Source organism: Pongo pygmaeus, chromosome 10 (genome assembly GCF_028885625.2).
Source record: "Pongo pygmaeus isolate AG05252 chromosome 10, NHGRI_mPonPyg2-v2.0_pri, whole genome shotgun sequence".
NCBI classification, from domain to species: Eukaryota; Metazoa; Chordata; class Mammalia; order Primates; family Hominidae; genus Pongo; species Pongo pygmaeus.
The window spans coordinates 65,445,749-65,470,442 of NC_072383.2; the positions used below are offsets into that span (position 1 = coordinate 65,445,749).

The window sequence follows — 24,694 nt, forward strand, 5'->3', positions numbered from 1 at the left end:
AAAGAGAATAAAATATCTAGGAATCCAACTTACAAGGGATGTGAAGGACCTCTTCAAGGAGAACTACAAACCACTGCTCAAGGAAATAAAAGAGGATACAAACAAATGGAAGAACATTCCATGCTCATGGGTAGGAAGAATCAATATCATGAAAATGACCATACTGCCCAAGGTAATTTATAGATTCAATGCCATCCCCATCAAGCTACCAATGACTTTCTTCACAGAATTGGAAAAAACTACTTTAAAGTTCATATGGAACCAAAAAAGAGCCCGCATCGCCAAGTCAATCCTAAGCCAAAAGAACAAAGCTGGAGGCATCACACTACCTGACTTCAAACTATACTACAAGGCTACAGTAACCAAAACAGCATGGTACTGGTATTAAAACAGAGATATAGATCAATGGAACAGAACAGAGCCCTCAGAAATAACACTGCATATCTACAACTATCTGATCTTTGACAAACCTGACAAAAACAAGAAATGGGGAAAGGATTCCCTATTTAATAAATGGTGCTGGGAAAACTGGCTAGCCATATGTAGAAAGCTGAAACTGGATCCCTTCCTTACACCTTATACAAAAATCAATTGAAGATGGATTAAAGACTTAAACGTTAGACCTAAAACCATAAAAACCCTAGAAGAAAACCTGGGCATTACCATTCAGGACATAGGCATGGGCAAGGACTTCATGTCTAAAACACCAAAAGCAATGGCAACAAAAGCCAAAATTGACAAATGGGATCTAATTAAACTAAAGAGCTTCTGCACAGCAAAAGAAACTACCATCAGAGTGAACAGGCAACCTACAAAATGGGAGAAAATTTTCGCAACCTAGTCATCTGACAAAGGGCTAATATCCAGAATCTACAATGAACTTCAACAAATTTACAAGAAAAAAACAAACAACCCCATCAAAAAGTGGGTGAAGGACATGAACAGACACTTCTCAAAAGAAGACATTTATGCAGCCAAAAAATACATGAACAAATGCTCACCATCACTGGCCATCAGAGAAATGCAAATCAAAACCACAATGAGATACCATCTCACACCAGTTAGAATGGCAATCATTAAAAAGTCAGGAAACAACAGGTGCTGGAGAGGATATGGAGAAATAGGAACACTTTTACACTGTTGGTGGGACTGTAAACTAGTTCAACCCTTGTGGAAGTCAGTGTGGCGATACCTCAGGGATCTAGAACTAGAAATTCCATTTGACCCAGCCATCCCATTACTGGGTATATACCCAAAGGACTATAAATCATGCTGCTATAAAGACACATGCACACGTATGTTTATTGCGGCATTATTCACAATAGCAAAGACTTGGAACCGACCCAAATGTCCAACAATGATAGACTGGATTAAGAAAATGTGGCACATATACACCATGGAATAGTATGCAGTCATAAAAAATGATGAGTTCATGTCCTTTGTAGGGACATGGATGAAATTGGAAATCATCATTCTCAGTAAACTATCACAAGAACAAAAAACCAAACACCGCATATTCTCACTCATAGGTGGGAATTGAACAATGAGAACACATGGACACAGGAAGGGGAACATCACACTCTGGGGACTGTTGTGGGGTGGGGGGAGGGGGGAGGGATAGCATTGGGAGATATACCTAATGCTAGATGACGAGTTAGTGGGTGCAGCGCACCAGCATGGCACATGTATACATATGTAACTAACCTGCACATTGCACACATGTACCCTAAAATCTAAAGTATAATAATAATAAAAAAAAAAGATTGTAAAGGTTGATTGTTTTAAGCCACTACATTTGTGGTAATTTGTGACAGCAGCCATAGGAAACATATACTTGCTATACAGTAATCCCTTGGTATTCATGGGGAATTGGTTCCAGGACAACCCCCTCTCCCATGGATACCAAAATCTGCGGATGCTCAAGTTTCTTATATAAAATGGTGTAGTATTTGCACATAACCTATGCACATCCTCTTGTATACTTTAAATCACCTCTAGATTACTTATAATACCTATAATACAATGTAAATGTTATGTAAATACTTGCTGTACTGTATTTTTAAAATTTGTATTGTTTTTTATTGCTGTATTGTTATTTTTTATTTTTCAAATATTTTTGATCCTTGATTGAATAAACGAGTGCAGAACCCACTGATACAGACAGCTATTGTACGTAATACCTCAAAGGCAAAGGAGGTATTTGTTTAGAGAGATCAGGCAATTCAAGAATATGGCTATCTACCTTCTAGAATTCTGGTTAAAGACATTCAGGAATACAATATAAAAAGGTGGATCTCTCCAAATACTGATATTTGCATCAGAAGAGATTTTGGTTATTCATATAATGATTGAGATGAAAACCACAAAGGCTAGTGAAGAAAATACCTTTTTCTTCAAATGTAGAACAGCTTTATGGAAGGTTTAAAATTAATTTTAAATTTCAGTTTCTTCTGAATAAATGGATCCTTGGAACCCTTTTGTTGTTTATCAGATTGGAGGACATCTAAAATGAAGCATGATGAAAATTCCTTCCATGAAAATAGATCTTTGCAAAATGTCATAGTAATTATTCCCAGTCTCAAGTCCATATGCAAAAATCCAATATAGGGTTTTTTTTTTTGGCAACTGTAACAATAGGATTTCCCATGTACCCAAATTGTGAGTCCTGCTTATTAGAAATAACTAAGATAATAATAATGCATTGCTCCTCACTCTGTCTGGTGTCTTTAGATGGACCTGGCTGTCCACACACTAGTGTACCTGGAATGTGCAAAATCTGCTGCAGGAGTTAACGTCTTATCTCTGACTATTCTGATCCGACCTGTTGCTGTTATTCTTTATTTCCTCAGTTCCTTCTTAGGCTCTCAGACTCAGCTTTGATAATTTGCCCTTGTTCCCCACACCTTTGTTCCCCATGCCATTGACTAGTCTATTCGGACACACTTTCCTGTTTTCCCTTGGGACTTTAGGACCTCATTTTTGCATTTGCCTTTATCTTAGTCTGCTTGAGCTGCCATAACAAAATACCATAGACTTTGTGGTTTAAAAAACAGATTTATTTTCTCACACTTCTGGAAGCTAGAAGTCCATGATCAGGGTGCCAACTAGGTACAGTTCTGGTAAGGGTTCTCTTCCTGGCTTACAGATGGCCGCCATCTCCCTTTGTGCTCACATGATTTCTTCTTTGCATGAGCATGCATAGAAAGAGAGAGCAAACAAACAAGCTCTCTGGTGTATCTTCTTATAAAGGCACCAATCCCACCAGGAGGACCTCATTTTCATGACTTCATCTAAACCAAATTTTCTGCAAAAGGCCACATCTTCAAATACCATCTCATTGGGGGTTAGGTCTTCAACACATGAATAGGAGGTTGGGGACAATTCAGTTCATTGCAGCCTTTTTTGTCTCATGAAGCTTGATTCGAGGTAAAAGACAATCAGAAGATGACTTTCAAATGGTAAAAACTTAATCTCATTGATTCTGTCTTTAAGGAATATGCTGCCTTTATTGTTTTCTTCAAATTGATAGCAATGTATATTTTTAAATTATTATTTAATTGCAATAACACTTAATATGAGATCTATCCTCTTAACAAATTTTAAGTGTACAGTGCATTATTGTTGACTATACATATGATGTACAACAAACCTCAGAAACTTATTCATCTTACCTAACTGAAACTCTACACCTGTTGATTAATAACTCCCATCTCCTCCTACTTCCAGCTCCTGGTAACCACCATTTCAGTCTTTGTTTTCTAAGTTTGACTATTTTAGATACATCTTCTAAGTGGGATCATGCAGTACTTGCCTTTGTGTGTCTGGTTTTATTTCACCTAACATAATGTCCTCAAGGTCAATCCATGGTGTTGCCTATTACAGAATTTCCTTCTTTTTTAAGGCCGAGCAGTTTTCCACTGTATGTATATACCACATTTTCTTTATCCATTTATCTGTTGATGGACATTTGTTTTCACATCTTAGCAATTGTGAGTAGTGTTGCAGTAAACATAATAGTGCTAATATCCCTTCAAGATCCTGATTTCAATTCTTTTGGATACATACTCAGAAGTGAGGTTGCTGGATCATATAATAGAAATATATTTTTAAGGACCTTTTAAGGTTTACCATGAGCATTAACTACTAATTTTCTTTTTCTGTAAGATCTTTTATTTCATGAATCTGAATTCTTCTACCAAGGGGATTTTTAGGAATCAAATTCTCATAGTTGGTGAGAAACTGGTATATTGAAAATATAAATTAATTACAGTGTACAATGTTTGAGATTTTTCATTAGATATCATCTAAAATATAACATTAATATTCATTCATTGGCTTTTTGGTATAAATCTTACTTTTAACTCAAAGTATAGAAGAGATTTTGAGGGAAATGCTCTCAGATAGCATAGCATAGATGAGACATAATTGATTATTTTCTTATGCTTCAGTGCCAATTGTCTTTAAGATCCAGTAGGGAAACAGAGGGTGGCATTAAAAAAGTTTGAGTTGTGATTCAAATACAAGGTGTCCAAATGGAAAACTCTATATTAGAAGCACATTTTTCCGCACAGTTTTATCTAAGATGGGCTAGAAGGGATCTGGCGACCTGCAGGAATGTGTTTAGGGATGGCAAAGATAAAAGTCTCTGAGTAATGTGGGAGGAAGACTGGGTGTTGATGGTGTTTCCTTGACTGCTGTGGTCCCAGTAGTTTCCTCCTCTTGAGTCTGACTGTGTTCACTGTTAATGTCAGGAAATCAGGCAGCATTCTATGGAATGATTAAGAGGATCTCAGATAAGTGAGAATTAATTACATGGGATAGGCATTGCCTAAAAGCTGTCATTCTTCAGTTGAGTGCCTGCAGGGGACAATCGGATCCTCCTGCAGTATAATTATCACCTTACAGTGGAGTGACCTGATTTGCAAAAATACAGCAATAATAAAATAGCATTTACATAGCAATTTATACTTTACAAAGAGATTTCATGATCATTTCTTTGTTTTATCCCTGTAAAAACTCTGCAAAGTAGATAGGGCAGGGAGAGCTACCCTTTTTCTAAAAGATGAAGAAACAGAGAGAGGTTGACTTGCCCCTAATCATACAACTATTATGTGGGAGAATCCTGGTCTCCCGGGTGCACTCTTGCCACCACACCTTGCTCCACTGGTGAGTAGGAAAAGCCACCCAACTCTTCAGACCCACAGCAAAAGAGAATGTGCAGCCTGCTGCAAGAGTGTGTGTGCATGGATATGTGGCAGTTTGCGGTAATGCTGCAAACAGGGAGCATCACAGTAAAAGACACTATTTTATATAAGAGAGGTGGCACAGGGAGAAAGAGAAAGAAGGAGAGGGAGAGAGAATGGGAGTAAAAGTGAGAATAAGAGAGTGGATCTTGAGGAAAGAAAGAGGGCAATGGAACCTGAAAACCATACACTAAAACTAAAAACCAAAATGTCAAAACATTTTTTGTTTTTGTTTTTCAAGACGGGGTCTTGCTCTGTTGCCCAGGCTGGAGTACAGTGGAGTGATCACAGCTCACTGCAACTTCCAGCTCCTGGGCTCAAGTGATCCCCCCCACCTCAGTCTCCCAAGTTGCTGGGACTACAAACACACACAATCATGCCTGGCTAAGTTCTTTAAAATTTATTAATTAAAAAAAATTGTTTTAAAGATGAGTTCTCTCTATGTTGCCCAGACTTGTCTCAAACTCCTGGCCTCAAGTGTTCCTCCCACCTCAGCCTCCAGAGTTGCTGGGTTTACAGGTGCGAGTCACTGCACCTGGCGTAAACATTTTCTAAGGGAACAAAATAAAAGGGAGAGAACTCACAGAAATGAGACCACTGAAGTCTCAAGCCCTATCTAGCATAAGCAAAACACTACCATTATAAAGAAATGCCTGAATAAACATACAGTCTAAACTCACAGAGCTCCTTACCTGGAAGGAGCATATCATCTAAAAGGATGAATGATATCTGTAAAGCTCACTGGAGACAGGCTCAAGGTGGTGGGTAGTTGAATTTTCCAGGATCGATAGATTGCTTGAGGCAAGTACCAGCCACGGAGCCAGTGGATGGCCACCTCTAAGAGGCTAGGGTCATGTTTCAACTTTTCTTTGTAAGGGAAACTCCCTAGCCCCATGGTTCCCGGCATTCAGGGCAGCACAAGAACCATTAATGGGAACAGAAGGTAGATGCTGGACTCAAAATCTGTACTGGATCTCTCTGCCACTCTGACTTGGCCACTCCATTTAGAGGCCTCTTATTGCAGGGCTTTGGTCAGGAGCTCTTTTATAGGCCTGCCCATGCAAAGGGTATAGTTATCATGTGAAGGAAGTTTTCTCTGACCCCTGAGGGTACAGAAAAGAAAAGGCTTGTGTGAGTACTGAGTGCCAATGAACCTGTTTAAAAGATGTTCTGTTTAGTGCACCTCCTGGAGCACTTGTTCAATCAGTGCATAGAGCCTGAGTATACTTTAGAACTGGGAGGGAGGGCAAGTGCCTGAGGAGTGCACCTGTCAGACATTGCTTGTTAACCACTGTCTCTTTCCACTAAGCCTGAACATAGCTAGCCAAGCCACTGTCATCAATAACCAGTCTGAATTGTCATAATAAATAACATCTCTTTGCCAACTTTCTCCTAGATATTTGGGTAACGTTACACACTTGTTACACTTTTGTGATAGGCAATGAACAGTTTTGGGGGGGGACATGCAACATTATGAGAAGGTGAGACAAGCTTAGGTTCCCCAGGTGAATATTTGGCCCTATTTTACCATGGGCGAGAGTCATTAAATGCTTTAGTCCTTTGAAAGATGTAGCAGCAAGAATAGAAAAGGTGATGAACCACCCAGGTATGGAGCCCTCCAAATGCTATGGGGATATAAGCACTCTTGGAAACATATCTGGCCACTGTGAATGAAAACAAATGGATCAGAACCAACTACTTTTAGGATAAAATATCATCACAATAAAAGTACGGTAAAAGAAAATAAATAAGAAAAGGAAAAAAATCCACAGATCATTGGCTGCTTGGATTTTTCAAAAAAAAGTGTGTAGCTGGTGCTATTTTTACACATCCCGGGTTATTTCCAAGGCCACAAAATGAGTTGACGATGATTTACTGACTTTTGAACATAATTTGCAGCTGCTTTGTATCTCAAACTGAGTCTCAATTTAATCGTGAATTGATCGCAGCTATGGTAAAATGCAAACTTCAATTTAGCATTGGGAGAGAGAGTAAAGTCAAAACAACCACTTGTTTCTTGATTCAACGGAGTAATTGGTTGATCTGGGGAAGAAGAAAACAATTGTTTGAGAGAATTGGTCAGAAAGATCTCGGCAGACTCTCAACACAGGCCTAGCCACTGAGCCTGCGGCCATGTCATTATTGCTCTTTCCCCAATAGACTTTTCCCTCAATGGCACTGAGGTTCTGCGATTATCTGATGAGACCACTAGAAACCCTGAATGGCTCAGTTGTCTCTCCTGCCAGTCTCCTTTCCTCATACTAAGGCTTATTATGTGTGAAAGAAATAAATACATTAAGTGGGAAAGTGATAGAATTGAAAAGACAATGAACAGCTGCATTGAAATATATCTTTTCAATTTAGTGCTTTATTTAAGGGTTTCAACTCAGCATAGAGACATTATGTTTTCTTGAGCCATCCAGGAAATCATATCAGTTACAAGAAGGTTGGCTCACTTGAGCCTCTGATTTGCCTGCCCATTTAATGGAGAAGATAAAAGGCTGCATTAGGCTCTCTACTTTGTTCTTCATGGGACTCCATCTCAATTCTCTTCAGTCATCCACACTCTTTTTTTTCCAAAGACCTATTGACTTCAGGGAGGGTTATTATTGCAAATGCAATTTGGTTAGATGCTCAAAAGAAAAATGCTTGACTATCAGAAACCACTATCTAAGCTAATTTCCCTTTGAGTGCAAAGTAATAAAGCTGAGAATCCATGGCAAAATTAAAAATGCATCCAACCTGACAATTTTCACCTTGTGTTTAAGGTCAAATTACTTATACTTATTCATAAATGAACTTTCCCAACCTTGCTTTATGATTAAAAAATGTACAGCACATTGAATAATTACATAAATATCCTTAGTATATGTTGGATACATTAATAGTGTTATGGGGATAGGGAAGCTATGCAAGGCCCAAAACTCTACCTCTAAAAACTGTATCCTTTTATCATGTGCACACCCACAGCCCCTTTTATATTTGTTTAATACTTACCTTATTATCTTAAAGTTCTATTTTATTTATTTACCTGTTTATTTTACTGGTATGACTTTCCATTTTGATGACTGCTCTTTATACCTGTTGGGAATGCAGACCCCCTGGGGGCAGCTGACCAGCCTTAAAGTGAAAACTAGTGTTCACAAGTTTATCACATTGTCCATGCTGAAGTATTTTAAAGTAGATTCTGGTTAACATACAAATCTCTTGTGAGATCAAAGTTAGGAAATATGGTAGAAGTCAAAGGGTGTAATGGTTAATACTGAGTGTCAACTTGATTGAAGGATACAAAATATTGATGCTGGGTGTGTCTGTGAGGGTGCTGCCAAAGGAAATTAACATTTGAGTCAGTGGGCTGGGAAAGGCAGACCCACCCTTAATCTGGGTGGGCACAATCTAATTAGCTGCCAGCATGGCTAGAATATAAGCAGGCAGAAAAATGTGAAAACAGAGACTGGCCTAGCCTCCCAGCCTACATCTTTCTCCTGTCCTGGATGCTTCCTACCCTTGAACATCGGACTCCAAGTTCAGTTTGGGGACTAGGACTGGCCCTCCTTGCTCCTCAGCCTGCAGATGGCCTATTGTGGGACCTTGTGAGCATGTGAGTTAATTCTTAATATATATATATGGGTTTATTAAGAAGGAGGGTATAGATAACTGTGCATTTTTGCTAAAAGGGAAATGGATCAGTGGGTTACCAGAAAGTACTTTGTTTAGATGCAAAGCAATGTAGCATGTTTTCAAAGCAATGATATAGCAGAAGGGTAAATAGGTGATTCAAGAGAAGGAATAATTGCAGAGTCAAGTCATATATACCCATATATGTATGTATATATTCCATTAGTTCTGTCCCTCTAGAGAACCCTAATACAAAGGGACTTCAGAAAACTCTATTAGTGCCATCTTTATCTCTTTCTTTTTAATTTCTTCTTCCTTTTTAGCTTCTTCCAACCTTCCTTCAACATTTCCATTTATAATAAACAATCTTAAACACAACTCATTCCTCTGCAAAGATGTGGAATGTTTTTCCTATTTTCCTTACATTAAGTGAGTCATAACTTACTGAAACTTAGTGGAAAACCTACTGACAAAAGAAGAGTATTGACAATATAAAACCACTGGGGAAATGGTGTGAAGCAAGGAGCAGGTCCCTATGCCTCTTGAACAGGGCTGATAAGAGTGAAATAGGTGCTCTTCAGAGTCAACGGAAACAGTAGGGATGGTGGGGTTTATTCTAGGACCACATAATAAGAGGAATGAAAGTGCTGTCTATAGTAATTACATTTTTTACACCTACCATATTGGCAAAAAAATTGATAACATGAAGATGTGTGGAAATGCATTAATAAATTATTGGCAAACATACCTTTTTACATTCTTTATAGATGTCCATTTGCCAATATCTATTAGAATTGCCATTGCATATAAATTTTGATCCCAAAATTTCACTTCTAGGAATTCATTGTTCAGTTCCATGTACATGCGCAAAGACGTATGTAGGAAGATATTTCTTGCAGCATTGTTTATAGTAGCAACTAAAATAAACAGTAATAAGGAAATGGTAAAATAAATAAAATATGGCACATACAGCTTGATGCTATATGTAGTCATTTATTAAAAAATGAGGGTGCTCCATATGTACCCATAGACATGGAACATTCTTTGCCTCAGTTATCTATTTCTATCATAATGTTATGTAACACATCATCAAAAATTTAGTGGCTTAACACCATAAACGTGTATTTAGCTTAATCATCTGTAGGTTGATGATTTAGGCTATGCAGTTCTTCTGGTTTCAGCTGGGCTTTCTTGTATATCTGTGGATCAGCCAGATATTGGCCAAAGTGATCAGAGGAGAATCTTTTCCCCCTCCACCATCAAATGTGCCATCATACCTCCATTGGTGTCCATATATTGTGTCTTCCCTTGTGTCATAGCAGGTGTGCTGTCCTGGCTCCGGTCTGAGGCTCACCCCTCTATGAGGTTATCTACTTATTGACTTGAGTCTGCAATTATTCCTTCTCTTGAATCACCTATTTACCCTTCTGCTATATTATTGCTCTAAAAACATGCTACATTGCTTTGCATTTAAACAAAATACTTTCTAGTAACCCACTGATCCATTTCCCTTTTAGCAAAAATGCAGAGTTATCTATACCCACTTTCTTCACTTCCTCACTTTCCATTCTTTCTTGAACTCACTCCTGTTGAGCTGTTGTCCCCACCAATCCACTGATACTGCTTTTGCCAGTGTCTTCATCGATTTCCATGTCGCCATGTCAAATGATTCCTTCTTCGTCCTCATCTTACTCAACCTCTTGGTAGCAGTTGGCATAGTTGATCACTTTATCCTTCTTGAAACTCTCTCTTCTTTTTTCTGCAAGGAAACCTCCCTCCTTGTTTTCCACGTATCTCACTGGTCACTACTTCCCATTTTCTTGGGCTGAATCTTTTTTATCTTCCTAACTCTTAAATGTTGGACTACTCCAGGCTCAGTCCTCAAATCTCTTCTCTCTTCTTTCACAACTCATTTCCTAGATGATTTCATCCAACCCCATAGTTTTAAATACCAACTGTATGTTGATAGATCTTAAATATACTTCTCTATTTATCTTATGAGAAATATTATTCCCTTTCTGTGGAAAAATGCAATAAATAACCCTACACATATGTCTTTCATTAGTATTGATTTTACTTCTTAGAAGTTGATAGTTGGGAGGAATGGTATATTTTTCAATTCTGTTGCTATTATTAAATTGCTCTTAAAAAGACAGCAACATGTCACATTTCTACCAGAAATAGTGGAGAGTATACTTTTTCTTGCAACTCTGCAAGTAATAGGTATTCTCATTTCATTTTTGTGTCTGATGGGTTCAAGGAGATGTCGACTTTTAGTAAGCAGTGGTAACAGTCTATCTAGTGTAACTGACTGGCCAGAGTAGCAGAGTGAGAGGTGGTAGGAGGGTTATTGTTGAAATAACCAATATCCTGTGCTGTGTACTGTAAGAGAAGAAAAGAGAGGAGAAGAGAATGGGGTTTTCTGTAAAGGTTCTAGTAGAACAGCTGACCAAGCTTCCTAATGTGATGAAGATTGTGGTCCAGAGACTTTTGGAAATATAATAAATGTCCACTTTAGGCAATTGTATTGATTAATATCAGGTGCAGGGTGCAGCTAAAAGTAACAGAGACAATAACAATACAAAAAATAATAGCTCATGTGATAGTCTGGAGGTAGCAATTCAGGATTTCAGGGCTGGTAAGGCCCTGCCCAGTGTCAGCCTTTTCTATCTGTTGAACTGAAATTCGTGGCTTCAGTTCCCAATGTCACCTCATAATCAAGTGTGGCTGCTGGAGCTCCAGCAATTACATCTACATCAAGTGGAAAAAGGAAGAAATTGAAGAAGAAGACCACATTCCTTCCCTTTAAGGAAATTCCTAGAAACTGCGCACACCAATTCTGCTTATAGCTCATTGGCAAGACCAGGAAATGTCTATTCCGGATGGCCAGCTAAAAATTGAGAGTTCTTTTTCCAGGTTGACTGAGAGAAGTAGAATGTATAATGGAGGAAATTAGAAATTTCTGCCACAGCTATCACTGAGTCTCAAGTAGAAATTGTCTAAGAAAAGGCTTAACTACAATGATGATGACAAGTTCCTGGGTTTGGGTTATTAAACAGAGCCTTAGATAGGAACTGATTATCTTGAACTAAATAGACATGATTGGGTTCATTTCTACAAACTTCCTCACTTGTGGTTCTCAACTAGCATTGATTTTACCCCCCAAGAGACATTTAACAATTTGAGACATTTTAGTTGGTCCCAATTGGGAGATGGTGGATGACACTGGCATTAATGGGTAAAGACTAAACCTCCTACAACACACAGGACATTCACACAATAAAACTTATCTAGTCCAAAAAATGTCATTAGTGCTGAGGTTGGTAAACCTTTCCATAAACAATTCATAAAGGCTTTCGTCAAATTTCAGGGTCTAAGCAGAGAGCTGTGTGCATTGCCAATTTTGAGCGATTAAAATAATTAAATTTCATATTACTCTGGCTTCATTTGGGCCATGGAATTCCTCATTTGATCCACCGGGTGAGAAATTAAGTAATTATTTCCCCAAAACACATGATCTCTTTTTATGTAGACTTTTTATGTTGCTATGTGGCAGTGTGACCTATCGTTATAATATTAGTACGATCATTTCAGAATCATTTTCAACCCTCTAGACCAACCTACTTTTCTATCCTTCCTGAGATGGGTGATGTTTTCCTCTCTCATATTTCCTGTTTCTCACTGCACTTACCACATTGCACAGTAATCACATGTTGACACATCTGAATCCCCTACTGGATCACAAGGTCCTTTAAATCAGGGACAATATTTTATTTATTTTTGTATTTCTAGTGCCCAGTGCAGAGTATGCAACTTAGCAGGAGCTCATAAATACACATTGAACTGAACTGAGTTCCTGTTTATCCTTGGGCCTCTCTTCATTCCAGGCCTGCTTGGATATCTTCTGGTTTGGCACTCACAGCAAAGAACCTATCACTAAAATGCTTCCCATTCTGGCACTTCATCTAAAATCCAGAGGACAGGAAAATTCAGAGAACAGGAACTAAGGTGTTAATAATTTAGTTTCTCCTGTGCCCTCTCTGAGTCAGCCGCCTCTCTGTGGTTACATTTTCTCCCAACCACAGCCAGCTTTCAAATATAAGTATCAACTAAAAACTCATTGAGGTGGTTTTTGATGTAGGCAACAGAAATTGAGTGTGTTCCATTTTAAAATTTTCTTAAGGGAAGGATGATACCACCTGGCCTGAAGTTGGCAGGTTGGTTCCAAGGAGGTTGAGGAACAAAGGTGGAGGAGGTAGGAAGCCATAGCAGTGAAAATGTTGGCAGGCCCAGGAGCAGGATGAGAATTTACTGCAAACTGGCGGGTGGTGTCAATTCTCTATTTTGGTTCGTGGAAGAGGTTAGCTATGATGAGAGTCCACAGGCCTATCCACACATCCTTCAGCAGGCTTCTATTGAAGGATTCTTCTGCCTGGAGATAGTTAGATAGTTAAGGTAGTTTCTGTTTCACTAAGAACATATCATATCCAACAGAATCCAGCACATTCTATTTAGAGATTTTCTTGAGACCAATTTATGTAACCTAACAACTATTAGGTAGAAAAGGATCTTCTCACAGCACCATGAATAGAGACAGCTTTTTCTGACCACTCATCCATCCTCATGTTTTTTTTGGGGGGTGGGGCAGGGGGTGATTTGGGGGTTATAGTCTATTTAATGAGATGAATGGCCAATAATCTTTTAAAAATATCAAGAATAAAATATCTTCTGTACTACTGTGATGCCTCTGTTGAGACTTACTGAATGGCCATGCATGGAACTTGAATTGACCAAGACCATTTACTCATTCATACATTCAGTCATGCATACATGCATTTAATTTATATTTATTGAGCTTTTACTAGGAGCTACATGTTCATGAAGATTGTAAGACACTTTTACTAGGAGCTCCATGTTCATGCAGATTGTAAGACACAGAGCATGGTTCTGTCCTGATACAATCCAGGCAAGATAAAGATAAAAGGTGGGATGGTGATAAGAACAATGGTGACTAAGAGCTTAAGAAAATGGTACAGAGTCAGAGTGTCAGTGAGTTCAGAAGAGTAAGCAGTTCTTCAACATAGACTCCAGAGGTCGGGAAAAACTTGATGAGAAGTTGAAAATTGAGCTGAGTCTTGCAGGGTGGGTAGGATCTGGACGTGCCTTAGGGCTCTACACCTGTGGTTCTTTCTTCATAGAATGCTCTAATGCTTGGATAAATCCTCTTAATTTTTTATATCTCAGATTAAAAGTAATTCCCTCAGAGAAGGCTTCCATGACCCACTGGATTAGGTAACATGCTACCTTTACGTGTCATCATAATGCCTTGTACTTCTGTGTAGCCCTTATCAAAACTAGGGCTTAAAGCTTCTGAAGGAGGGACTATGTTTATCTTGTTCACCTTTGAATCCCCAGAACCTATTAAAGTTTTTGAAACTGAGTAGGTGCACCATAAATATTTGTCCAAATAAATAAATGAATAAGTAGGCGTAGAGAAACGGTGGGTGTTCCTGAGTAGTATGAGCGGGTGTAGACATGAATGTGTGCATGGCAGGCTGTGAGGTTCTGTGTAGATTGCATAGTATACCTGTGTGTGGAGCAGTGGAACATGACTGTGAGGGTGGGTTGACTGTCTAATATCAGGGAAGAAGGTTAGTCTTTTTCTATTGGTCATGAGGCTGTGGAAACAACATACTGAAACTGATTATTTTGAAAATTAATCTGTTTATATTACAACAGTGAATTTGATGAGGAAGAGGATTTGTAGAGCTTTGCATCCTTAATAACTAACAGAAACAGGGCTTCCTTTCAAGAATCTGGAGTAGGAGCTAGTTTATTAAACAGTGACTTAATGTTTTCAAACTAGAGACAATAAGGGTCAAATCCCTACCTCATAGAGACATGGCAGTAACAATATATACATGGAAAATGGAAGCTCCTCATTCCTATGACAGGTTGTGTAACCCCCATGCAGGTTTATTCTGTGAGAATGCTAAATATACCAATCCGACTGCTCCTTCATTTAGGAAATTGCACAATGAAGCTTTAAAGATTAAAGTTTAGTTCCTTCCATGAGTTCATCTGAACTGAAATGTCTTTTGAAAACTCAGATTGCAATATCCTCTCCCACTACTCCCCCGACTTTTCCCTTCCTTGATTCCATTCCTCTTTAATTTCCTGAGCTCTTGCTCATATGTGGAGAATTTATTTCATTCTACAACCTCCCAAGCATTTACTCATAAAGGGATGTCCTAGAGGCAGAATGGAGCCATGTAATCCTGAACACTGATTATGTGGCTTCCACCATCCTGTGGGCTCTTCACTCTCCCCTTCATTAGACCTTCAATTAGACTATAAACTCCTTGAGGACAGGTCCAATCATAATTCGCCCTTGCATCCACTTATCATTACCTGCATTTTGTGCAGAATAGCTCTTTGGTATATTTGTTGAATGACTCAAGAATGGGTCAGAAGTTTAGATGCCATTTGCTGGCTCTCATCTGGGAATGAGAGAAAGTCTCATACAGACCCTCTAGAACTAGGACTTTTCTGGAATCAGAGTAGAATCAGCCCCACTAATTCTGGTGGGTTCTGGTTTCACTTTAGCCAGACTTGGCTACATGTCCTTTTAGTTATCTGACCAATTTAGTTATGCTACTAGGTCCAGGCTTCTTACTTGGGAGGTGGCCAGGCACATACTAATGATTCCAAGTCAGAGTTGCAGTAGAGTTGAGAGGGATAAGAAATACAAATGTCCCATTCTGTGAATGGAAAGTAATCTACTAGATCTATTAAGATTCCTGAAATTGACTCTCTAACATTATGGTATGTGTGGAATTGCTCACACATATGTGTATTACACACATGTAATAAACACGTAAATTAAGTTTGTTTTTCATTTCACCCCATCTTGTAAATACAATTGAGGCAAATGGAAGAGTTGGCAGAGTAGTGGAAAAGGCATTAGAATCAGATTCTATCTTCCCAATAATTTAATAAGACTCAGCCTTCTCACCCATAAAATAAGGAGTTGGAATACAACAGCTCTTAAGAGCACTTCTAGCTCTCAAATTCCATTATTCATCAGCCTGCCAGAAAATACATCTTCCCCTGCCAAATATGGACTCAACACCCCACCTGTTCCAGAAGTTCCCCAGATACCCCTACACACCTCCCTGGTTTCAGCCTCCTACTTCTCCAGCCTTCTCCAAGGCATTCTTCTCTCCCACAGCCAGCCCACACCTAAAAAAATGTCTTCTTTTTATCAGCTCTTTTCTCTTTGCTTCCTCTTTCTGCATTTAAACCAGATTCGTGTCCAATATTGTTTGTTCACTGCCTAATGAAGATCAGGTCTGCAGTATGATTCTCATGGGTCCCAGGCACTTTTGCCTTCATGGACCCCTTACTCCATTAAAAAATATTAAAGCTGTTATTTTACAACTGTGTTAGTATAAAGTTGATTATTTTAATACTTTATATTAAAACATTTTCTGCAGTCTCAAAATTATTTTGTATGTGTGTGTCTGTGTGTTGTGTGTGTGTTTACTACTATGCCTAATGGATAGGTTGGCTCTGGAGGAAATAAGTAATCAATTACAGTATAGTATGGTAATTATACACATGTCCTATGAATAAGCAATAGACCTACACCCAAGAAAATTATCATTTTTTCTTTAGTGGAGAGAAGGAAAGGTCAAAAACAATTCAGGAAGTTAGAAATGGTAGATCAGGGTTCAGGAAAATCCCCCTTGACTGTGCTGGTCTACTATGACCCTGAAAGTCCTCCATTTGGCAGGCAGCAGCCTACCTAGTCTCTGTGCCATCATTCACTCACTGAACATTGTATATGTTGCAGGCACTGTTCAGGTGCTTGGGATACATCTGTAACTAACACAAACAAGGTTTCTTCTTTTAACCTCCCTATCATGTGAATCTGAATATGGAGACACAGCTTCTTGAAATGCATTATTTCCCACTTTATGCAGTGGGAGCAAGGGGCTGATGCATTTCCCAGTGGCTTAGGGGTACGGAGACAGCAGCACTCAGAGCTCCCTGGCTATGCTCATTAGAGAAGGCTCTGCCTAAGGAGTCCCTTAGTGGCAGTTCATATGATTACTAAAGATTATCTTTCTGAATCAAGATTGCGCTTCTGAAGCATGTTTGGGGGGAGTTCCTTGCAGGTGCTTTATTTCTCTACGAGTTTCATGTTAAATATATTTGATATTGATGTAACTATCGCAACATAAATATTTTGCCTTAAAATAACAACCCTAGTTCCTTTTAAATTTTTGTGGGAAAAAAAAAAAGGATGACCCGATTTTATTTTCAAGGTAACAGGTGGAGGCTTCCAAATTTTCTACATGGGAGAAAGAAAAAGAACACCAAATGTTCTGTGTTTGCAGGAAAAACTCAAAGCATAGCTAATTCAAGCAATACCATTTGTTAATTTGTCACAAGTGGGAGATGCAAAGAGGACTTTTGAAATGAAGTCTAATAATTCCATATTAGGTGTGGTCCATGGTGCTGGCCATTTTTTATAGGTGAATTTTGTTCTTGTTCTTTGAAACTTGGTGGCTATTGAGAAGACTTTAGTGTTATTTTCCTATTAGTTTAGACTCTAGGCTGCCTAATCTTATTGTTTCCAAAGTTGTAGAGGAAATTGTTGGCTCCCACTGGGAAAGAAAGGAAGACATTAGACGCTATCTTATAAAGGGAGCTGCATCTTCTTTTGAGATTCATGCATAGAAATCAATTGGGTAGAGAGCAATTGCACGGGATGCTAACAATGGTAGAGATGTTACCAGTCATCATTCTAAGTCTTCACTGTCTCCAGGCCTACTATGGTCCATACACACTATTTTTCTCACTTTATTCTACATGCTGAGTGGACTGATCAAATTCAAGGAATAAACAGTCATTATTTATAGGGAACTTTTGGGATGGACTCTTACAGGACATAGGGTCATTCTTTGACCCCCTGCCCCCCGCACAAAAAAGCTACCTAAATAAGTCTAAGTATCTTTTGTTTATAGGAAGATTCTTATGAACAGCAAGCAGACTTTTAAAAACAGAAAAATCTCACTGTAGTGTGGATGGTTTGGGGCTTATACCATGAAATAATAAAGTCTGCATAATGTACTCTTAATTATGAGCTCATTTCTATGACTTTTTATTTCTCTCTCTCATCTTATTTTATATAAGGTGATTAATTATAGATTGACAATGAAAGAAACACAGACTTACATGCCCACGGATTAAAGAAATCGTCATTACATTTAATGGTGAGCCTAACAATGAGGGATGTGGGATGTACTTCCCTTATAGTGTTTCTCGTTTGGGGTTAGTGTTAACTAGAATCCTGAGGGAAATTTGGCAAGGAGAATACTATTAAATTAAAACTTCCCTGAGTCTTAGTCCATTGAGCTTAGAAGCAAGAAAGAAAGCCAAATTGGTCAGTGTGGAGAGGTCTTAATAAAAGCAGCCTTTGCTATTTATCATTTCGTGGCTGACAGTCCTCCAACTGCGGGCGCCTAGAGCCTTAGCCGTGGCCCCCAGGTCACAGGAGCATGCTGTGAGCCAAGAGACCAGGCTGAGCAGAACTTCATGTGGCAAATGCAGTAGGGCGGGGCAGCAGGGAACATTAAATGCATTTGCCATTGGGTAGGCAGCGTGAAGAGAGCTTTCATGAAGGTTTTAAAGGAGCTGGCAAAAAAAAAAAAAAAAAAATCACAGCTCCTCACAGACTCCTTCTCTGAGGAGATACCATGAAAGAGATAAGGAGCCTTATTTGCAATAATTAGAGGCACAGTGTCATCTATACATAAATATTTTAGATTTCAGCCATGTAATGAGTTTGTCGTGAATATCAAGACTGAAGGAATGGGAGTGAATGGCTGCACTGAATCCTGACACCAAGAAGATCTCAGAAGACAGTATAAGTGGTTCTGACAAGAAGATGGATTTCCGGGCCTTTTGAAAACCACATGAAATGAAGAAGAAAAAACCCATCGAAAACATCACATTTTACAAACCACCATATGTGATTAGAGACATAAATGCAGCAAAATAACATATGTACAAATGTGGACACAGAGTCCAATCTAGGTCCAGGTGATGCACGGTTTCATTAGAGAGAAGCTATCTAAGATACCTTGTCTTCTCCCCATGGCTTTCCCTGTGGAAAGTCTAAGAATTGTGACAAAGAAGTCTTTGCTTCTTTGGCTTTTTATGGAAATACAACTGAATTTGATTCAAGAAGTCAAATCTTATCTTCAAAGTTCTGAATAGGTTAGATTTGAGCTATCTCTTTAGGAAAGAATAATAATGAAACCACCAAAGTTTTAGAAATTGTAAACTCACTGGGTATAGCTTTTCAGGCACTGGAGACCTGTTATTTTGACGATTTTGAGTCAGGACAAAGAATGCCTGTGCTTGCACATAATTAAGTATGCTTGGAATAACCACATCTTCTAGGCCTACAAACAAAAGCAACATCAGCATCATATTAATTACTATTATTTGCATGTCTCTCAGAACCCCGGATGGCAGTTTGCAAACCAGCGTCCTTGACTTTGCTTCCACATAGACATTAAAGCTTTCTGATCAAAAGCCCTATGGTTATCACCCTGGAGAAAAAGCTGTAGTTTGGCAATATTGCTCAAAAAAAAATATTTTACCTCTTCATTATCAGGTCAACCAAATTTAGCATTTCAAGTGACCTTTACAGAAAACTATTTTAAATTGTGATAATTGCACTTTGGTTGTCTGGAAAAAATCTATAATGTGCAAGTAGAACATTTGAATGTTGCATATATCACCTTATATTGGAATTTAAATGCATTATCAATTCCAATATTAGGGGCTAATAAATTCTATGAGTGTGTTAAGTGGCATTATATGTTCATTGATTCTCTAGAATCTTCAGCCAATATTGGAAAACATGGAACAGGTTTTACCCTTGACCTAGTATGATAATAAATTGAGGAGTTGTCCAAATACTTATAAATATTTAAAAATACAGCAACAATCCATTATCCACAATTCCAAGGTCTCAAAATTTCTGAAAACTGTAACAACTGACTTGGTGGCAAAACTTAAGCTAAGTTTCTGGCAGTGCAACCTAACACAACCTAGCCTTATTGACATAAGAATATTTACAGTCTTTAATTTATTCAATGTAAACATTAATAAATGTTTCTGTAGAAATATCAGCGTGCTTGATTACAGAGTACTGCATTGGAGTTACCATGTAATAATATAAAGAACACTTACTGTTATATCTTTAAAACCCAAAAAGTTCTGAATCCCGAAATGTGTCTGGCCCCAAAGTTTTGTTGAGGAATTGTGGACTTCTTTAACCTGTGTGTTAGGCATGAATCTCAGGGCCCAAGCTATGCTATGCAAAAACATTACTTTGGATGTTTCTTTTCAAACAACTTAAAGTTGAATCTGAGTCCCCCAAAGTCATGGCTGGAACACTCTGTCCCGTCTATGTAACCCCCCAATTGAAGAAGACATACCAGGTGCCCACAGATCAGGACAAGGTCTTCTAATCACCACTCCATCATGGTTGCCCCTTAGTTCTCCCTATAGTAACAAAATCATCCTGATTTGCCTAGAATTTTCCTAGTTTTAACACTGAAAGTCCTGTATTCCATGAATTACCCCAGATAACATGGGACAGTTGTTCACTCCAGCCCTTCCCCAAGCCTTCCAGCATTTTGCTGACTCTACCTTTTTGCTTGGGTCTTGCTCTTTTGAGGTACTCCATGCAGTTTGGAGGTCTGTTGCTTCCTTGAGACACGGTAAGGAGTGGTTCCAATTTGGGGTGCTCACGGAATCCACAGATCTCTCCTTTCTTTCCTCTGTCTCCCCATCTCCTGATCTGCAAAAACATGCACTTTCTCTCAGTCCTTACCAAGACATCTCCCATTGTCTTTCAGTGGGCTCATTTTTACACAAACAACAGAAAGAACACTAAATTGAGATGGCATCTGCTTTCTTCCCAGCAAAAATACCTGAGGCACAGAAGCTCAAAAAGCCTACTTAAAGTTGAGGAAGGGGAATACAAAGAGAACAAGCCCAAATTAACACATTAATAAACTGCCTGGCCACACATCGTCTGTTTTACAGAGGCTCCCTTCTTCATTAATTCAACAGACAGTGAAGCCTTTAGAGGGAGCACCTTTGTTCTCATAAACCCTTCTTTTGGACAGTGAGGCACAGGTTGTACTATCATCTTACACTTCTTTAATTGTTGTATGCTTTACAACACTCTTTCACATACGTTATCTCATAGTAGGGCAGATATTATTATCCTCACATGTAGCTGGAGAAAGAAATAAAGACCTGAAGGAGTGTAAATGATGTCATCATCAGCACCCCTCAATCAGTATTTTTTGGCAACTCCACGCAGTTTTTAAAAGTCTCAAAAGCCAAATATTACCATCTTGATAGCTGCTTTGGTTTCGTAAATTCAGAGGCTTTTTCTTTTTTAAAGTCTTTTGAATGAGTCTCTAAGGATTGATATCCCCAAATAATATTTGCATTTGGCACTGTATAGTGGATACAAAAACAAAAACAATCAACAAAAAAGAATACTGCTCTTTTATTCTTGTGAGGACAACAAAACCTTAAATGCATCTAGACACAAAACATTTTCAACACACAGTTCATAGGAATGTCACCCAGATACAGTAACTGAGAGACAAACGGGATTATTTGACTTAGAAGAAAGTGCATCGGTATTGTGATGGTAAGCCAGCCTCCTCCATTGCCACTTTGTTTCTTCCCAGCAGAATCACAAATTCATTTAGGTACCTACTCCACCCCATGAACCTCAGGAGAAGTTGAGTTCCAGGAGTGGATGTAATTGGTCTAAACCTAGCATTATCTCTTTTTTCCAAGAATTAGCCAGAAATTCCATGTGACCCATTCTGGTCAGTAGGATGGAAGAAAAGATTTTCTGGAAGTTTCTGGAAAAGCTTTTACACACGTAAGACACAGAAATACAGTTTCTCTCTTCCTGCTGATGGGAGTGAAGATGCTAGTACTTCAAGCCTTCCTGGTAGCCATCCTAGATCCTGAGGGACCTGCCTGAAATGGTATTGATGGGAGGATAGAGAGGAAGAAGTTCCCAGGTCATTGATAAAATCACTGGACAACTGGGTCAGCCAATTCTGAAGCCTGTCTTACCTGTGGACTTTTTTTTTATGTAATCTAACATTTGTCCTAATTATTTGAGCCAGATAGAGTTTGGTTTTCTGTTCCTTGCTGCCAAAAGCATCCTAACTGACACAAAGAATTATTCCTCTTCCACATTTGTCTTCCTTTCACAGATGAAGAAATAGGGACCCAGAGAAGCCACATAATGTATGCCAGGGTCACACAACCATGATTAAATGCCTTTTTTGTGTGTGAAATGGGGTTTCACTCTGTCACCCAGTTTGGAGTCCAGTGGTGCAATCTCAGCTCACTGAAACCTCTGCCTCCTTGGCTCAAGCGACTCTCGTGCCCCAGCCTCCTGAGTAGCTGGGACTACAGGCATGTGCCACCACACCCAACTAATTTTTGTATTTTTTTGTAGATATGGGTTTTGGTCATGTTGTCCTGGCTGGTCTCGAACTCCCGAGCTCAGGCAATCCACCCACCTCAGCCTCCCAAAATGCTGGAATTACAGGCGTGAGCCACTGCACCCAGTCTGTTTAAATGCCAACTTTATAAACCTAAGATTAGTTGTAAAGGAAATTTTAGAGATGGCTTTCAACATAAGTTGGGTAGCAGATTTATAACAAAGTTCTGGCTGACATTTAGAATAGTGATAAGCTGAGTAATAATATTCAACAGGGAATCTCAGATAACTTCAAGGGGCCTTTTGGAGTCCTGGAGTTTCAATCTAGAAATTCCTTATCCTCTCAGCATTATGTCTGCCAAGACTACACACCAAGAAACCTCGCCCTGGGATGTTCTAGACAACAAGAAGTTCCATTTAACCACCTTCCTTTAAAGTCAAGGGCCAGACTTAGGAAACCAGCTTCTTGCTTTCTCTCTTCAAGCCCCTACCCGGGTGCTTCTAGAGTATGAGAATCAAGGTGCCCAGAAAACAGAAACCAGCAGCCCAAATTGGAGAGAATTTAGACCTTAAAATCTTCATGGGCTCAAAAATTTTCTCATTAGTATCTGCCTTCTGATCATAAAGGTCCCAGAAAACTCAAAACATGTCTTGAGGATCTGAAGCCACCCTGCATCTCCAGTGTTAGAGTAGCTCAATCCCCTTTTGTTTTCTACGTTCTTCTCCTTCTCTTCTACCGTCTTTGCCCACACCTCCCACATCTCCACCATATCCAGCCTGGGAAAGGTGCAGCCATGGCTGCGGAGGGGAAGGAAAAGGAGGAGTGATGTGCCGTCCCCTCTCCGAAGTCTCAGCCCCAGGGTGGGGTATTATTCTACCTCCTAATCCTTACATTTCTGCAGTGGTTCCTGTCTCTAAAGCCTTCACGTCTCCCTCCACAGTGTTTCTTGATGACACCAGAATTTTATTTGAGAAACATGGAAAAACTGGCCAGTAAACCCCTCAACCCCAAACCACACCCCCTTTGTGTGGCAGCACAATTAATACGAAGTCCCAGTGTTTGTGTCTGTAGCCTATGATATCGTTTGCCGCCTGCCTTTGGGAGAGGCAGACCTCCTTCAGGGTCTATCAGCGGCACCTTATTGTTTGTATCTTCTATTTAAATTTTTAATACGGATACATTGATAATTTTAATTAAAAATAACTTTCTGCATTACTTCACAACCTGTTTCTTTTTTTTAGTTTGCGGTAATATGTTGAGAATAGTATGTGATACCTGTGGCAAGAGAGAGGAGTAGATTCCTTTTAAGGCAGTTAGAGGAACTCCTTGTTGTTCAGGCAAGCACCAAGGCAAGAAGCAGTGACAATTTCTCACTGATAGTGCCCCAAACTTGCCCTGCAAAGCTTAAAAGGAGACGCTCCTCTATGAGGTCCACTGCTTGAATCCAAGGCATGTGCTATGCTTAGTGGAGTGTGTTTAGAGCTCCTTTTTCCAACATGCCAAAAAAAAAAAAAAAAGAGACGTTCATGCTACTTCTTGCTTTCTATTTCTTTCTTGCCCTTAGGCTTAAAAGTAAGCATGATGGAGAACAAGGGAGAAGGCGTGCCCTGGCAACCATTGCCAGGAAACAGATTTCACTGAAGTCATAAATTAGAAAGATAACCCACTTACCGGAGGTGGGTTCATATGCAATGCTGAAAAATCTGCCAGTATAGAGAATATTGCTACCTTTAGCTTCAGTTTTTTTTAATCTCTCATGTTCGATAATTATAAAGACGTTTAAAGAAGAAATCATGATGTATAATCCTATCACTGTGTAAGCTCTGCTGATACTTTTTCTCATATAAATATTTTCTTATGTAAAAATAATAAATACACATGGTAAAACAAAAATCAGACAGAAATATACAAAACAGAAAGTAAAAGTCTACTTAACATATGCTTCCTGCTTTCTTTATTTTTTAAGCTTAAATTTGCCAAAGGAGCTTCCTACTTTCAAAAACTTTACACACATATATATAAATGTGTGTTCTTTTTTATTATTTATGTAAAAGAGATAATGCTGCTCACTTTTTTGGTCTTATATCTTTATTTTTCACTTTTTGGAAATCTACATCAATATTTTAATTCTGCTCTATGACTACATCATATTTTATTGAACCAATCTGCTTTGCAAATGAATTGGTGGATATTGTTGTCAATGAATGATTAAAAGACTTTAACACATTAGAATTAAAATGAAGCTATGAAATCACCTCAATT

At 38.9% G+C, this 24,694-nt stretch overlaps 1 long non-coding RNA gene across 1 annotated transcript; it reads right to left on the minus strand.

Moving 5' to 3' along the window:
* Window positions 1–4,152: 4,152 nt before the first annotated feature.
* Window positions 4,153–23,448, minus strand: LOC129010123 (uncharacterized). The gene is made up of 3 exons (XR_008492929.1): window positions 23,324–23,448; window positions 20,595–20,745; window positions 4,153–4,767 (listed from the first exon to the last, which is right to left on the minus strand). It is a non-coding gene; the product is annotated as an uncharacterized LOC129010123 (long non-coding RNA).
* Window positions 23,449–24,694: the final 1,246 nt, after the last annotated feature.